The sequence below is a fragment of the Chiloscyllium plagiosum genome, chromosome 4, assembly GCF_004010195.1.
Source record: "Chiloscyllium plagiosum isolate BGI_BamShark_2017 chromosome 4, ASM401019v2, whole genome shotgun sequence".
In the NCBI taxonomy this organism is placed as follows: domain Eukaryota; kingdom Metazoa; phylum Chordata; class Chondrichthyes; order Orectolobiformes; family Hemiscylliidae; genus Chiloscyllium; species Chiloscyllium plagiosum.
In genome coordinates, this window is record NC_057713.1 from 47853616 (window position 1) to 47871236 (window position 17621).

The window sequence follows — 17621 nt, forward strand, 5'->3', positions numbered from 1 at the left end:
TGACAACCGGAAGCAACAGATTCAAACCACTACAAATGCCGGAGAAAAGATCACAGAAGCGCTTCACAGGAGGCTCCCAAGCACTGAGGATGTCACCGAGACAGGGGATGAAACATCTGCAACACAAATTCCCAGCTCGGCGAACAGAACCACAACAACTTGGGTTGATCCCCTGGCTCGATTGCAATGGCAGAGCAGGGGATATGCTCGGCTATGAGTTTGCAGATTGAATTGAAATACAATTCTGCTGCAGCTGCTGATGGCTACAATACCCTAGTAATGACTCATCTTGAGTTGCTAGATCTGTTCCAAGTCTATCCTGTTTACCACGGTGGTGGTAACACTATAGAAGGGATCCTCAATGTGACAATAGACTTTGACTCTGCAAAGTATGTGCAATGGTCAATCCTACTAACATATGCAGATACATCTCTGGCAGGCATGAGGATGAGGTCAAGTATATTATTGCCAAGTCTTTTAGGTTCCTTTGAGACCTGCCACAGATCTGGATCAGCAGCTAAGGACTCAACCAGCTCATTCAGTAGGAGATGGACATTGAAGTCTCCTATCAAGAGTCCATTTTGTACCCTTGCTATCCTCAGTGTGTCCTCCAAATGATGCTTAACATGGAACTGTACTGATTCATTACTGAGGGGCAGTATATGACAGTCATCATGGGGTTTCCTTGCTCATGTTTGACCTGATGCCATTAGACTTCATAGGGATCTGAAGTCAAATGTTGAGGTCTTCCAGGATCATACCCTCCTGACTATATATCACTGTACTATCACCTTTGCTGAATCTGTCATACTGATGGCTTAGCAAGATTTATTTAAATATTTAAATGTAGGCCTTGCTGGCCAGACCAGTACTTACAGCCCATTTCTAATTGCCCATAGAGCAGTTAAGAGTTAACCAGATTGTTGTGGGTCTGGAGTTACATATTGGCCAGACCAGGTAAGGACGGCAGATTACCTTCCCTAAAGGACATTAGTGACCCAGGTGGGTCTTTACAACAATCAAACATGGCTACATGGTTACCATTAGGCCAGGTTTTCATTTCAGATTTGGATTTGAATTTCACTACCTGACATGTCACCAGAACATGCCAATCTACAGCGCTACCGTCTCTCTCTGTCAGTTCCTGATAAGTTTTCGTGAGTATGACTTATGGCTGTCACATTGCTAGTCTGTGGGACAGATTTCTCAGTTTTGGTGCTAACCTCCAGACGCCAGTGAGGAAGTCTCAAGGTAGTGCACCTATTTTCATTCCTTTGAGACTTTTTCTTGGTTTGATTCAATTGAGTGGCTTGATAGGCCATTTCAAAAGCAGTTTAGAATAAACTACTTGCTGTGGGTCTGGAGTCATATGTAGACCAGACCAGCTTAAAATAGGTTTCCTTTGCTAAAGGGCATGAGTGAATAAGATGATTTTTTACAGCCATTGAAGTGGTTTAATGGTCATGATTAAAAAATCTGAAATGAAAAATCTGAAATTCAAATTCTATTATCTATAGTGTGATGTCATTGCTATTACATTCAATTCCCTAAAAAAAATTGTTGTGATTACTGTTTGTCCCAAGGATCTCAACTGATAGTAATGCAGAGTAAAAAGATCTCTGGACTTGTATTAATAAATCTTAATTTAAATATTTTGGAGCATTTTGGGGCTCCCATTTTCCAAGCTGATTAAACCTGGCTATGTATGTTTTACATGAAGAATCACCACTCCAAAGATAGGGCTATTGATTTTGTTGCATCTGCGGCCTGGCATGAGCCATTAAACCTGGAAGATGAGAGAAGAAAGGCAGAAGCTACTAAGAACATACTGAAAATGACAAATATGTGACACTTGTGAGACTTATATATGGAAGTTTTAGGAGACAAGGAGTTATAAGAGGCATATAAATGTGGGAGATCAGTAAGTAAACAGATGGTATGAAATGATCTTTAGGAGAGTACTAGAGAATTGGACATTCTACCACATCAGTATCTCGATATAATGAGAGAGAGAAAAATATTGTTTGTGTGTAAACTATAAACTTTTTATTTTAAAAAATTGCTTTCACAATATTTTCTTTTAACTCCTCAATTTGAGACCTTTATTAATTTGTTTTGTTTCTTTTTATCATTTTTAGTTTGCAGCTATGAACTGTGAGCTGAAGGTGACCTTTGGATTGTGAGTAGCAGCTTGTTTTTAAACAAAAAGAACATGAAAACTGAATTTGTTTGAGTACAATAATTTAATTACAAGTTGATTCTCATTCAAAGAACCCTATAGATGTTTCAATTCTAGAGATGCACTATGCTCAAGAAGATGGCAAATGTTGAATGCTAACTGGGAACTCACAGAGAGACAACCAGGCTGATAAAGACAACCCAAAGTTTGAATTGGCCTTGAACTGTGCTTAAGTCAGAGGGTTTGTGGCTGTAACAGTAATAGGATGGAAGTTTGATTGTTCACTGGTTATCCTTTCATTACAGTTTAAAGTTTGAACAGTAGAATCTCTATTATATGTATTAAGTGAATATTTCTCAGAGCCTACTGAAAGCTTCAGAAACCAAACAAGATACAATTCTATGTGCCCGTGATGTTACAGATCTTGGAGTCTGCTTAAAGTGAACTGGTCAGTTACATCTCATGTATTTTTCTTTTGATTTATCCCTTAACTCTGTTGGTTTGCCTGTCTGTCTGTCTTTATGTGAGTGGGTGCTTGGATTAAAAAAAGACTGGGTTTAAATAATTAGATTACTTTGTTGCTGTGCTCTGCTAAAGTTATGCATTATTAATACATTGTTAATTCTTTTGTTTAAGCTGTAAACTTGATGATTGGTATCAGTTATTCCCAAAGTTCAGTACTGGTTATGCATACAGTCTGGTTGGGGCTAATTTTGAGGATCATTGCACGTGTTAATTTCACTGTGGTGTAATATAGGATAGGAAGGTTGACCTGATTTGGTCCTCTGCCTTTCTGTCATAACATCATCAAAAGGCACTGCATATCTCTGTAGGCACTAAGCGGTTTACAAATCTTTGTGCAAGTAGCAATTCATTATTGGCTCTAAGTACTAACATTCCATTCAACCAAATAGAGTATTACAGTTCATTCCTGATGAAGGGCTTATGCTCGAAACGTCAATTCTCCTGCTTCTCGGGTGCTGCCTGACTGGCTGTGCTTTTCCAGCACCACACTCTCAACTCTGATTTCCAGCATCTGCAGTCCTCACTTTCTCCAATTACAGTTCATTTTAACACTGTCCTCATCTGACACCCCGTACCTTTCAACTGGTTAACAACCAAGAATGAAACGTCTGTCTGTTTAATCCCTCACCCGTGAATAGAGACACTAATTTACAGATATCACCATGCTGTCCTGCTAAGATCTCATAACCTCGCACTGACTGAGGAACAAACCGAGACTCTCGTTGCTCTATGAGGATGAGGTACAAACCAATCCATCAACAGAGCCATCAGAAGTTTACTTAATCATAGGATCACCTTGAAATCCTTGTACTTTCCAGCTGAACACATGAAATACAATAAACAAACGTCGCCTGCTACAAAATCAGACACAGGAGGTTTCAGATGTTTGTGCACAATTAGCTGCTTTGAAAATGAATCACTGAATAAGCATGTCAATTATACTGATCAGTAACCAAATAGCTAGGGTGTTAACTCTAAATCAGTGCACAGTTCTTGAAATGCCACAGATTGCAATAGGGACAATTCTGGTGCAAACAACATAAGAATGTATGTCACTGCACCAGAAGCTTCATACCCAGATTCAAGCATTGCTTATGGCATGAGTCTTAGAGATCAGTGGTTCCTACCTTCTCAGTAACATGGCAGCCTTCAGTGAAACAAATAATTGCAAGGCACACCCACTTTTTTCACATCATCACAATTTTGTCTCTAGCCATGTGCACTCAAACTACTCACTTTCAGAATCAAAAGTATTTTGCAAATTTTAGGAGTTATAAATTTTGGTTAGATAGAATATTGTTTTGGATGAAACAATGTTGTTTTCCATTAATTTTCATTACCTTTGTAAAGAGCTTAATGCTACACCTGGACAGTTCTCACAACACACTAGCGGAAAACCACTGTTCTAGATGATTAACTGCCAAGGTTCAAAATCATTACCACTACTTAGTAATGCCCTTCATCAGGGCTTTTGCCCGAAACATCGATTTTACTGCTCCTTGGATGTTGCCTGAACTGCTGTGCTCTTCCAGCATCACTAATCCAGAATTTGGTTTCCAGCATCTGCAGTCATTGTTTTTACCACAGATTTTATTATGTCTACACATTTTGATGCATATAAATTATACCTGATCACATAGCAGTGACATTACTTGTGCAAAATATAAAATAAAGCAAAAACAGAGGTTGCTGGAAAAGCTCAGCAGGTCTGGCAGCATCTGTAAAGAGAAATCAGAAGGTGACACTTCCTGGGGACTTGGCAGTTCTGAGGAAGGGTCACCAGACCCAAAACGTTAACTCTGATTTCTCTTCACAGATGTTGCCAGACCTGCTGAACCTTTCCAGCAACTTCTGTTTTTGTTTCTGATTTACAGTATCCACAGTTCTTTCACTTTTTATAAAGCATATGGTCAGTCAACAAAAAGAAGCAGGAGTCATCACTTCAAGCCTCCTTCCCCTTCAATAAGATCATGGCTATGCCTCAAAATTACTTAATTCTCCATCCCCATATCCATTGACTGATATTGTAACAAAATATCTATCGACACCTGCCTTCAATATATTGTATGATTGAGCCCTCTGGGGAATAGTATCCCAAAGACTCATAGTCCATTGAATGAAGAAATTTCTCATTTTCGTCTTAAATTGTCAATCTTTTGTTTTGAGACTAAACCCCCCTCATTTGCGACACGCCAACCAGGGGTAATAGATCCCCAGCATCTTCCCTGTGAAACGCTATATATTCCAAGAGGATTGCCCCAGTCTTTTAAATTCCAAGAATATGGGCCTTGTCTGTCCAATCTCTCTCCATAGGAAAATCTCAACTGAGGAATTCAGTCGTATGAACATTAAATGCATACATCAGAGAAATGCCTATTACACTTCAGGTATTACACATAGATGTTCCTGTTACTCATTCAACAAACTATTTAACAAAAAAAAATGAAGCCCATCATTTCTGCAGAAACCGTTCTTACATTGTCCTTGAACCAGGCATTATACAGTCAACTGCAAGTACAGAAAAAAGTCAAAGGGTGGAATTTTCTTTTCACTGGAGGTGACAAGAAGGTAAAATTATTGGGTGAGTCTGTCTTGAAGAAAAACTTGCCACCTTCTCACCACTTCTGCAATCAAATGCAATATTAGAAAGTCCATGGACCTTTTCTTTGACTTGCAGTAACTAAGGCCCTTAAGGGGTCAATTAACAGTTATGCAAGGGCTTCAATGCATCATTTCCCGATTATCTGTCTCTCCAGTGGTGAAAAAGGTGTTTAGCTTCCCAACTGGAAAACCAGAACAACTTGCTGGCCAGGTTTATGGGTGCCTCCAATTCTCCAAATCTTTGGATAATTGGAGGCATGAATGACAGGCAAGAGAGTGTTCTCTGAAAACTACCGTCTGCCCTTGGTTCTGAACCTCTCTCCCTGTGACCTCCACCCAATGAGAAGAAGAAAAAAGTCCGACCTTCTTGTTGATGGATGTTGCCTATCCCCTCTTGAATAGGTTTCAATAGCGATTCTTAAGATCCAGAAACTGCCAGCCTCTTAGCAACCCGACCCGCCAGTATCGAAACACATGCTTGGCAGGGTTTAGGCAGTCTTCTCACTCTATCAGCTTGCAATGAATTGATGGGCACAATAGTTTGATTTATTATGGTGGGGCAATGTGGTAGTCTCCATCTAATGTAGTTGCCCTCACACAAAAGAAAATAAAAAGAAAATCTTGGCCTTTTATTACAACTGAGTGAGGCTGTGCTCAGCTGGAATTGGGCTTTAATTGATTTTGGTTGCATTCCAGTCCGAACACATGCCCTTAAGGGAATAAATCCTTTAGCACAGACTTACATGGTAATTATATTGTACATTGGTTCTCTCCTGTTTTAATATTTATGAAATTTCTTGTTACTTCCATTGGCCTCCATATCACAAAGCAATTGGTGGATTTCCTAATGCATGCCTTGGGAGAATTGCTTGATAACAACAATACTAAAAGAAAGTGTGCTGGAGACTGTTACAGGAACTAAATGTTACATGTGCAGTGAGTAGTTCCATATGCAAAATGTTAATTCAGTACAGATTAAGATAAATATTAAATTCTCCTTAAAACCTAGTGTATACAAATGACATTCCGAAATATAATGTGGATATTTTAAATCAACATGCTTAAAGGTGCAATGACATACCTCTTCAGAATGTTGGACATGAACTCAGGCCTTTAAATCCAGAGACAAGGACACTACTGCACTACCGTACAAGCCTTCTGAAGTATAATGTACACTTAGCCAAGGCAAAATAATAGAGATACAAGACCTTTGAGCATTCGTGCTACTTATGATCTTGGAAATATATGATTAGAAGAAAAATAGCTCTAGTTTGAAGAATATCACTTGAATTTATTCCTTGACGTGATTCTGAGTACTATCATTCCTCACTAACACTGAAGAATATCAGATGAGATTTTTAAGTCTAGTTTTCATATGAACTAAATACAATCTTGAAAAATAGTAAAAACAAGTTGTCAGGGAAAAATTCACATATCATATTCCAACGAACAGGTAGTAATTTTACATGCACATCCTCACAGGAGAATTGGATCTATGTTTGCCTTTGACAAATCTAAATAGATTTATTGTGCAGGGAAAGAAATGGTTTTATACACATAACCATTAGAAACAGATAGAACAGCTGTTCTTCTGTTAACACTGATTTTGTACCTTCAGAAAAAGAAACAGAGATACTATCGTGATTTCTTAACATAGGATCACTACTATTCTTTGCAGGAAATTAATAGATTATGTCATTAAAAACGGGGTATGTCCATCCATAGTAAAGTATATTTATTAACTAAATAATTGGCACTATTTATGTGAATAAAATACAGCGGAGAGATAAAGAGAGTTTTACTTTGCAGATGGTAAGATCCGATTAGGGTTTATCACTGGAATTTTAAATCTTTGAAACCCAATCCTACTTCTCAATTTAATGTTTAAAACAAAGGGCTGGATGTTAATATCAGAGACAAGAATCAGATGAGACTAATCCCTTGCCCTGGTCCAGCTTCTGTCTTGAGATTACTGGGGTATTGGATTTTCCAGGAGTTCTATTTCGTTTGGAGACAGGCTTGCTCCTCCGAAGTGGAAATGAAGGCAGGCTGAGTCTCAAACAGGAAGGTTAGAAGAGTCACCTCTGCAATGAGTGTATCATTTATATACAGTTGAATCATTGGATTATTTTAAATCTCCCTCGCAGATCCTTAACTCGTCACCCATTATTCACTTTATGAACAGAACTTACAAAATTTACTATAACTGTAGGAACCCATTGAATAACACACTGCTTTCTCTAAATAAATAAATCAATACTTCAAGTCAGCTTTGAAAATAAAATCAAGCATTTGAAAAATGATTAGGCAGTTGGATTGCAGACAAGAACCCATAACTCTATTCAAATGATCGAATCAACTTCAGAACTATCTCAACAAGTGTCAAAATCGATGCATAAAAGCAAAGGGATAGGATTAAAGAAGTTGATCTGGTTATCTTACTGATATACAATTTCAATGTTGTAAAATGTGCCAGACATTTTATGCGTGTTTTTAGTTCATCAGAAAGCTTTTTGATGTTGAAATGTTGATTTTCTACATGACAGCTTATTGGCAGAAAAAAACATGCTTGCAAATATATTATAAAACAGAGTCCTAATGGGCTCAAAACCTGAACTTTGTTTTGCTCTCCATAGATGCTGCCAGGCCTGCTGAATTTCTGTACCATTCGCTGTTTTTAATATTAAATACATGAATAAATTGGTAGTTAAATATTCAATTGCTTATGTTTAACAGCATCTTATAATGAGCTGCAAAGGACTCAAACATTTTACTCAACTTTTAAACTCATCCCATCTCCAAACCACATAGATAGCTGTAAAATCCGAATGATGTTAAAGTCTAGCTGCCTCCTTGAAAATTAAACCAAACTGATTGGAGACAGGCACTTAATGAGGCCAAATCCCTCTCAATTCCCTGTTTACCAGAAACAGGCAGACTCAGGGCTCACTTTGTTCCCTGCTCTCATAAACGTGGCTGAGACAGGTAATGAATTGCAAGACTTCAGAGGGAGATAACATTTTATTTTCATCCCAACTCCATTTGATCAGCACTATGAAAGTCCAGCCAGTGTCTGAAATCCTGCCTCAATAGGGGAAAGGATTTTGTGGCCAGGATGGAAAGCTGTTGGTTCTGATGACAAACATATGAACAACTTACTTGTGATGTAGTGGGCTCTGGATCAATTATGATGGAGTCAGGCCAGGCATGCGCAGTAATTTAGCAAATGTACAATACTGTTTACAGGTCCTGGTAATTACTTGTTGGTACTCTGCATTGGTCTATTGATTGTTGGTTTGACTCAGTAAACTATTTCTTCCACCTCAGAAAGTTGGAGATTGAAATCTCAGGACAGTTAATTGAGCATATGATCTTAGTGCAGCACTGGAGGAACCCATGAGTTAGTGACTGTTTTGCTACTTAGGTACGCGCCAGAATTGTTTACATAGCAAGTCACACCACTTCAAAGTCTTTAACAAGTGCTTTGAAACTTGTGTGTCAAACATGGTGAGGTTCTACTTGAATACAAAATTTATTTGCACATACAACTTAATGCAAAAAACAAAATCAAGTTTAAAATACCACCTTCTACTGTATTTCAAAGCTGGAACAAGATTCAGAAGAGTTTTGGGAACTTGACCATTTCACATTAACTAAAATAATAAAACAAAATACTCAGCAGGTGAGAAGAACATTTAAAAAGCTGACTGAAAAATTTGTAGGATCTCTCAGTTGACCCATTCAAGCATTAATGATTTATTTATAAATATCTTCAAAATACTTGGTTTTTAGTCATACTTTGAATATTTTCCACAGTGCCATGTGCACATAACATTAATGTGCTCATATACCAAGCTTCCACTGCAAATTTACTACAACACACATAAAAGCAAAGAAACGATGACTATGAATTCATAAATTATAATATTAATTCAAATCTTTTCCTTCCCATGTCATTCTTTTCAACAAAAAATTATTCATCTTTTAAAACAAAATTGTCACATATTCAGAATACACCCCTCCATACTATTTTTGTTTTATCTTTGTTGTGGTTCTGTTCACCGAGCTGGAAGTTTTTGTTGCAAACGTTTCGTCCCCTGGCTAGGCGACATCATCAGTGCTTGGGAGCCTCCTGCGAAGCGCTTCAGACCATTATAAACACCGGAGGAAACATCAAAGAAGCGCTTCGCAGGAGGCTCCCAAGCACTGATGATGTCGCCTAGCCAGGGGACGAAACGTTTGCAACAAAAACTTCCAGCTCGGCGAACAGAACCACAACAACGAGCACCCGAGCTACAAATCTTCGCACAAACTTTGTTTTATCTTTTGCTGAAAACACAGCACGATCACTTTCACCTGCATGATGTTCTCTTTGTTTTGAAAAACAGTGTACAGGTTGGTGAAATTTAATGCAAAGACTTATCCTTAATGACAAGTGTTCCAGTTGAGAGTTTTATTACATGTAACAAAAAACTGGATGTTGGAAACCTGAAATGAAAACAGAAATAGCTAGAGAAGCTCAGCTGAACTGACAGCATCTGTGGGGAGAAAACAGAGTTAATATTTTGAGTTTAAAGACGTTTCTTCAAAATACCTAACTTTATTACATCAGTTATAAAAGCACAGAAATATGTCAAGTGTCTTAACTAGGGTCTGCTGGTGTTTATGCACCACTTGAATCTCCACCCATCATTCCTCATCGAAATCTACTGTTATTAATCATTTAAACAACACCTTGTGCTGCCTGTAGGATGCTAACTGAAATGTTAAACAGAGTAGGCTACAGGTCCCTCTGAAAAACTGCAACAAACAAATTTGGAACTGATTAATCTTGTTGAATCCAGAAAAATCCAACACTTCTCTCCATAAGTTCTGTCGAAAAGAAAGGGCATAAATAAGGGCACATGGTCAGCATGAGGGAGACTTATAGAGTCATAGAGATGTACATCACGGAAACAGACCCATTGTTCCAACTCGTCCACGCTAACCAGATATCCTAACCTAATCTAGTCCCACTTACCAGCATTTGGCCCATATGCCTCTAAACCCTCCTATTCATATACCCATTCAAGTGCCTTTTAAATGCTGTAATTGTATCAGCCTCCACCACTTCCTCTGGCAGCTCATTCCACACATGCAGCACCATTTGCGTGAAAAAGTTGCCCCTTAGGTCCATTTTAAATCTTTCCCCTTTGACCCTAAAGCTATGCCCTCTAGTTCTGGACTAGTTCCCCCACCACAGGGAAAAGACCTCGTCTATTTACCTAGTCCATGTCTGTCGTGATTTTATAAACCTCTGTATGGTCACTTCTCAGCTTCCAATGCTTCAGGGAAAACAGCCCCAGCCTATTCAGCTTCTCCCTATAGCTCAAACCCTCCAACCCTGGCAACATCCTTGTAAATATTTTCTGAACCCTTTCAAGTACCACAACTTCCTTCCGACAGGAAGCAAACCAGAACTGCATGCAATATTCCAAAAGTGGCCTAACCAATGTCCTGTACAGCTGCAACATAATGTCCCAACTCCTATACTCAATATTCTGACCAATTAAGGAAAGCATACCAAATGCCTTCTTCACTATCCTATCTACCTGAGACTCCACTTTCAAGGAATTATAAACCTGCACTCCAAGGTCTCTCTGTTCAGCAACATTCCCCATGACCTTACCATTACGTGTATAAGTCCTGCTCTGATTTGCCTTTCCAAAATGTAGCACCTTGCATTTATCTAAATTAAACTTCACCTACCACTCCTTGGCCCATAGGCCCATCCAATCAGGATCCCATCGTAAGCGGAGGTAACCTTCTTCGCTGTCCACTACACCTCCAATTTTGGTGTTATCTGCAAGCTTACTAACTATACCTCTTATGTTCACATCCAAATCATTTAAATGAATGACAAAAAGCTGTGAACCAGCTCTGTATCCAAATGGCTAGTTCTCCCTGTATTCCATGTGATCTAACCTTGCTAACCAGTCTACCATGAGGAACCTTGTCAAATGCCTTACAGAAGTCCATATAGATCACATGCACTGCTCTGCCTTCATCAATCCTCTTTGTTGCTTTTTCAAAAAACTCTATCAAGTCAATGAGACATGATTTCCCACGTGCAAAACCATGTTGACTATCCTAAATCAGTCTTGCCTATCCAAATACATGTAAATCCTGTCCCTCGGGATTCCCTCCAACAACTTGCCCAACACCGACGTAAAGCTCACTGGTCTATAGTTTTCCTTATTACCTTTCTTAAATAGTGGCACCATGTTAGCTAACCTCCAGACATCTGGCACCTCACCTGTGACTATCGATGATCCAAATATCTCAGCAAGGGCCCTTCCCTCACTACCCACAGAGGTCTAGGGTATGCCTAATGAGGTGCTGGGGATTTATCCGCTTTTGTTTGAGTTAGGACGAGGATGAGTGAATACATTGGGAATTTGTTCAAAACAAAATTGGCAATTGAGTACATAATGGGAAAGAAGTGTTTAAAGTAAGGTTCACTGCAAGAAACAAAGTGTGCTCTACTCTTCTTCTCCTTTTTCATCTTCCAGAATTTAATTTCTGATTTTGGACTGTAGAAGGAGATAGTAAATCAGTAATTGGTATAATTAGAAACTGCAAGTTTTCTCAGTATTGTAAGTGTTGCATTGATTTATCTGTATTGTAAAGTTTAGCTGTCCTGCTAAATCTTATTAGGAATTATAGAATATATTCATTATGATTTAATTCATTAGCAACATTTAAGAGATCAGCATATATTAGAGATGGCAGGACAATTGATTTGCTGTGTTTGAGGAATGTGGGATTTCTGGATGATGGTGAGATCTAGGGCTAGCACATCCGAGATAACAGCTTGCAGTTGCAACAAATAATGAGTTAGAGGCTGAGCTGCAGATATTGAGGTCCAACACCCTTGGAAGTCATCATACCGTGAGTGTTCAGAGACAGATGAATATAACTGTAAAGTGAGGCAGGATCCTGCTAGCAGGAGGGCAGGACTCTCTGCTTGGAGCCTACAAGAGCAAATATCCAGAAGTTTCAGTTATTTCAGCTTGCTTGGATGAGAGTGAAGGTCACAGGTTGGACGCAATAACTGACCATGGCACTGTAATACAGGAAGTCATCAAGAGGGAATGTAAGGAAGAATGTAATGGTAGTAGGGACAATATAATGAGGAGGGTCGACACTGTTCTCTACAGCAAAGGGGAGTCCAGATGGCTCTGTTGTTTGCCCAGTGCTAAGATTTGGGATATCTGCTCAGGAACAGGAAAGAACTTGAGTGGGAAGTGAAGGAGACGCAGCATCTGAGGAGCAGGAAAATCGACGTTTCAGGTAAAAGCAAGACATCGATTTTTCTGCTCTTCAGATGCTGCCTGACCTGCTGTGCTTTTCCAGCACACTCTAATCTTGACTCTAATCTCCAGCATCTGCAGTACCTACTTCCACCCTTGGAAGAGAAGGAGCCTCTGGTCATTGTCCATGTCAGTAGCAATGACATGGGTAGAATGAGAAAAGGCGTTCTGCTGACAGAAGTTAGCTGTTTAATTAAAGAGCAGAACCTCAAAAGATAATAATCTCTAGATTAGAGCCACATAGAGTCATAGAGACTTAAAGCATGGAAACAGACCCTTCGGTCCAACCCATCCATGCCAACCAGATATCCCAACCTAATCTAGTTCCACCTGCCAGTACCCGGCCCATATCCCTCCAAACCCTTCCTATTCATATACACATCCAAATGCCTCTTAATCCTGCAATTGTACTAGCCTCCACCATTTCCTCTGGCAGCTCATTCCATACATGCACTACTCTCTGCACGAAAAGGTTGCCCCTCAGGTCCTTTTTATATCTTTCCCCTCTCACCCTAAACCTATGCCCTCTAGTTCTGGACTCCCCTACCCCAGGGAAAAGATTTTGCCTATATATCCTATCTATGCACCTCATGATTTTATAAACCTCCATAAGATCACCCCTCAGCCTTCAATGCTCCAAGGAAAACAGCCCCAGTCTGTTCAGCCTCTCCCTATAGCTCAAATCTTCCAACTCTGGCAACATTCTTTTAAATCTTTTCTGAACTCTTTCAAGTTTCACAACATCTTTCCGATAGGAAGGAGACCAGAATTGCATGCAATATTCCAACAGTGACCTAACCAATGTCCTGTACAGCCACAACATGACCTCCCAACTCCTGTACTCAATCCTCTGACCAATAAGGCAAAGCATACGAAATGCCTTTCTCACTATCAAATCTACCTGTGACTACACTTGTAAGGAGCTATGAACCTGCATTCCAAGGTCTCATTATTTAGCAACACTCCCTAGGATCTTACCATTAAGCGTCTAAGCCCTCTTAAGACTTGCTTTCCCAAAATGCAGCACCTCACATTTATCTAAATTAAACTCCATCTGCCACTCCACTCCATCTGCCACTCCTCAGCCCACTGGCCCATCTGATCAAGATCCCATTGTAATCTGAGGTAATCTTCTTTGTTGTCCACTACACCTCCAATTTTGGTGTCATCTGCAAACTTACTAACTACATCTCCTATGTTCATATCCAAACCATTTATATAAATGACAAAAAGTAGTGGACCCAGCACTGATCCTTGTGGCACTCTAATGGTGACAGGCCTCCAGTTTGAAAACAACCCTCTACCACCACCCTCTGTCTTCTATCTTTGAGCCAGTTCTATATCCAAATGGCTAGTTCTCCCTGTATTCCATGAGATCTAATGTTGCTCAGAAGTCTCCCATGGGGAACCTTGTTGAATGCCTTACTGAAGTCCATATAGATCACATCTACTGCTCTGCCCTCATCAATCCTCTTTGTTACTTCCTCAAAAAGCTCAATCAGGTTTGTGAGACGTGATTTCCCACGCACAAAGCTATGTTGACAATCCCTAATCAGTCCTTGCCTTTCAAAATACATGTAAATCCTGCGCCTCAGGATTCCCTCCAACAACTAGCCCACCACTGACGTCAGGCTCACTGGTCTATAGTTCCCTGGCTTGTCCTTACCACCTTTCTTAAATAATGGTATCACGTTAGCCAACCTCCAGTCTTTTGGCAACTTACCTGTGACTATCGATGATACAAATATCTCAGCAAGGGGCCCAGCATCACTTCCCTAGCTTCCCTAGTTCTATACCTCATCAGGTCCTGGGGATTTATCCACCTTTAAGTGTTTCAAGACATCTAGCACTTTCTCCTCTGTAATATGGATATTTTTCAAGATGTCATATACACATACACATTATCATAGGATGGATAAGATTAGAATAATGAATGAGTAGCTTAAAGGTTCTATGGGAGAAGTGTGTTTTAGGTTGGGGTACTGGGGAACGTGGGATTGTACCATCGGGATGGTCTACACTTGAACTGTGCTTGGATTGGTTTTCTCACTAGCCACATAACTAGGGAAGCAGAAAGGATTTAAACTAAATGTCAAGCTTGATTGTGGTTGTGGGCGGTCAGTCATCTCAGCTCCAGGACATCTCAGCAGGAGTCCCTCAGGGTAGTGTCCTAGGCCCACCAATCTTCAACTATTTCATCAATGAACTTCTCTCTGTCATAAGGTCAGAAGTGGGGATATTCACCGATGACTGCATAGTGTTCAGCACCACTAACGACTCCGCCAATACTGAAGCAGTCCGTGCTCAAATACAACAAGTTCTGGGCAATATCCAGGTTTGGGCCAACAGGTGGCAAATAACATTTACACCACAAAAATGCCGGACAATGACCATCACCAATAACAGACACTCAAACCACCACCCCTTGACATTCAACAGCATTACCGTCACTGAATCTCCCATTGGGGTTACCATTGACCAGAACCTCAACTGGACTCACCACATAAATACAGTGGCTGCAAGAGCAGGTCAGAGACGAGGGATACTGTGGTGAGTAACTCACCTCCTGACACCTCAAAGTCTATCCACGATCTGCAAGGCACAAGTCAGGAATGTGATGGAATACTCCACACTTGCCTGGATAGGTGCAGCTCTAATAACACTCAAGAAGCTTGGCACCATCCAGGACAAAGCAACCCACCATATTGACACCACATCTACAAACATTCACCCCTCCACCACCGGTGTTCAGTAGCAGCAATATGTACTATCTACAAGATCCTTAGACAGCACCTTCCAAGCCCATGACCACTTCCACCTAGAAGGACAAGGGCAGCAGGTACCTGCATGTTCCTCTCCAAGCCACTCACCACTCTGAGTTGGAAATATACCACCATTCCTTCACACTTGTTGGGTCAAAATCCTAGCATTTCCTCCCTACTGGCATTGAGGATCAACCCATAGCAAGTGGACTGCAACAGTTCAAGAAGGCAGCTCACCACCATCTTCTCACGGGCAAATAGGGATGGGCTATCAATGATGGCCAGCCAGCGTTGCCCAAGTCCCACAACTGAATTCAAAATAACATAAGAAATCAAGGGAATGGTCCAAGAGAGCAAAAGACCAATATGGAAAATGAAGATCAGAGAACCGCAGGGAAAAAAAGACCAAAGAATATACCACCCTGCAAACCTGGATACTACTAAGACAACAAAAAAAGGCTTTGCAGTCTTAGTCTGGAAAGCAACAAATATAACCCCTGTATTCAAAAATGGAAGTAGTCAAAAAAAACAGGAAATAATTGGCCACTTAACATCTGTTGACAAAAAGGTGTTGGAAATAATCATTGGGTTTATCACTGGAGGCATTTGGAAAACTGAAGGTAAGCAGGAAGATTCACTATGACTTTGTGAAAGAGAAATTATGTTTAATTAGTTTGTTGGAATTCTTTACGGACAAAGGGAGCCAATTGATGCATTGCACTTGGATTTGCAGATAACATTTGACAAGGTTCAACATAAAAAGTTATTGTCTAAAAAAGTTCATGGAAACATACCAGCATGAAGGAAGATTGGCTGGCTGGCAGTAAAGAGTGTGCATAAATGGGTTGCTTTCAGACTGGCAGGTTATGATGGGTGGTTTCCTGTCGGGGTCTGTGTTGAATCATCAACTTTTTACAATTTATATCAATGACTCATTTGACAGGAACAAAGGCATGGTGGCTAAGTTTATAGATGACATAAAGTTAGGTGACAAAATATGTAGTGAAGATGACATAGCAAAATGCTAACTGATATATGTGGGTTAAGTGAATGGGTAAAAATCTGGCAAATAGAGTTTAATGGGGAAAATGCAAAGTTGTTCACATTGGCAGGAGGAATAAAAAGACAGCATATAATTTAAATGATGAATGCCGAGAATTCCAAAGTGCAGAGGGAACTAAGTGTTCTACTGCTCAAGTCATAAAATGTTAGGATGCAGATATAACAAATGATTAAGAAGGCTAAAGGAAAGCCATCTTTATTACGAGAGAGAACATAACACAGAAATGATATACTTCAGTTAAATGGGGCACTGGTGAGACCAAATCTTGAATGCCATATATCGCTTTTGCTCCTTATGGAAGGAGGGATGCAAATGCATTGGAGGCAGTTCACAGGATGTTTACCAGTTTTATGCTTGAAATGAGGATCAGTTGGGCAGACTAGACTTGTTTCCAACAAAGTTCAGAAAAACGAATACTCATTTAATTGAAATGTACAATGACTTAAATTTGACAAGGTGAATGCAAAAAGGATGGTTATTCTTACAGTAAATTCAGAAGAAAGGTATTGCTGTTTTAAAACTGGGAGTTTCCCTTTTTAGGACAGAGATGAGGTGATTTTTTTCTCTCCAGAAATCATATGATCATTGAATTCTCTGCCTCAGAAGATGACAGATTTGTGGTCATGGAATATTTGAAGATGGAGATAGATAGATTTGTCTTAGTGCTGGAAAATGAGATTAGAATAGCTAGATGGTTGTTTTTGACTGGTGCAGACTTGATGCGCTGAAGGGCCTTTTTCAAAGAGCTTTATGCCTCTATGATCCGAAGAGAATCAAAGATCATTAGGATTAGATGAGGGTGCAAAACTGGGAATAAAACATATCAGCCATGACCTTACTGAATGGTGGAGCAGGCTTGAGGGACTGAATGCCCCCTCGACCATGACCCCACCCCCCATCACCAAACCATCATCTCCCAGACCATACAGAACCTCATCACCTCAGGAGATCTCCCACCCACAGCTTCCAACCTCATAGTCCGGGAACCCCGCACTGCCCGGTTCTACCTCCTTCCCAAGATCCACAAGCCTGACCACCCTGGCCGACCCATTGTCTCAGCATGCTCCTGCCCCACTGAACTCAAATCTACCTACCTCGACACTGTCCTATCCCCCCTAGCCCAGGAACTCCCCACATAC

The 17621-nt window shown here is 40.1% G+C and overlaps 1 protein-coding gene across 5 annotated transcripts in view; it reads right to left on the reverse strand.

Moving 5' to 3' along the window:
- Positions 1-17621, reverse strand: part of LOC122549028 (RNA-binding Raly-like protein) — a 634594-nt gene that overhangs the window by 296908 nt on the left and 320065 nt on the right. The window lies entirely within an intron of this gene.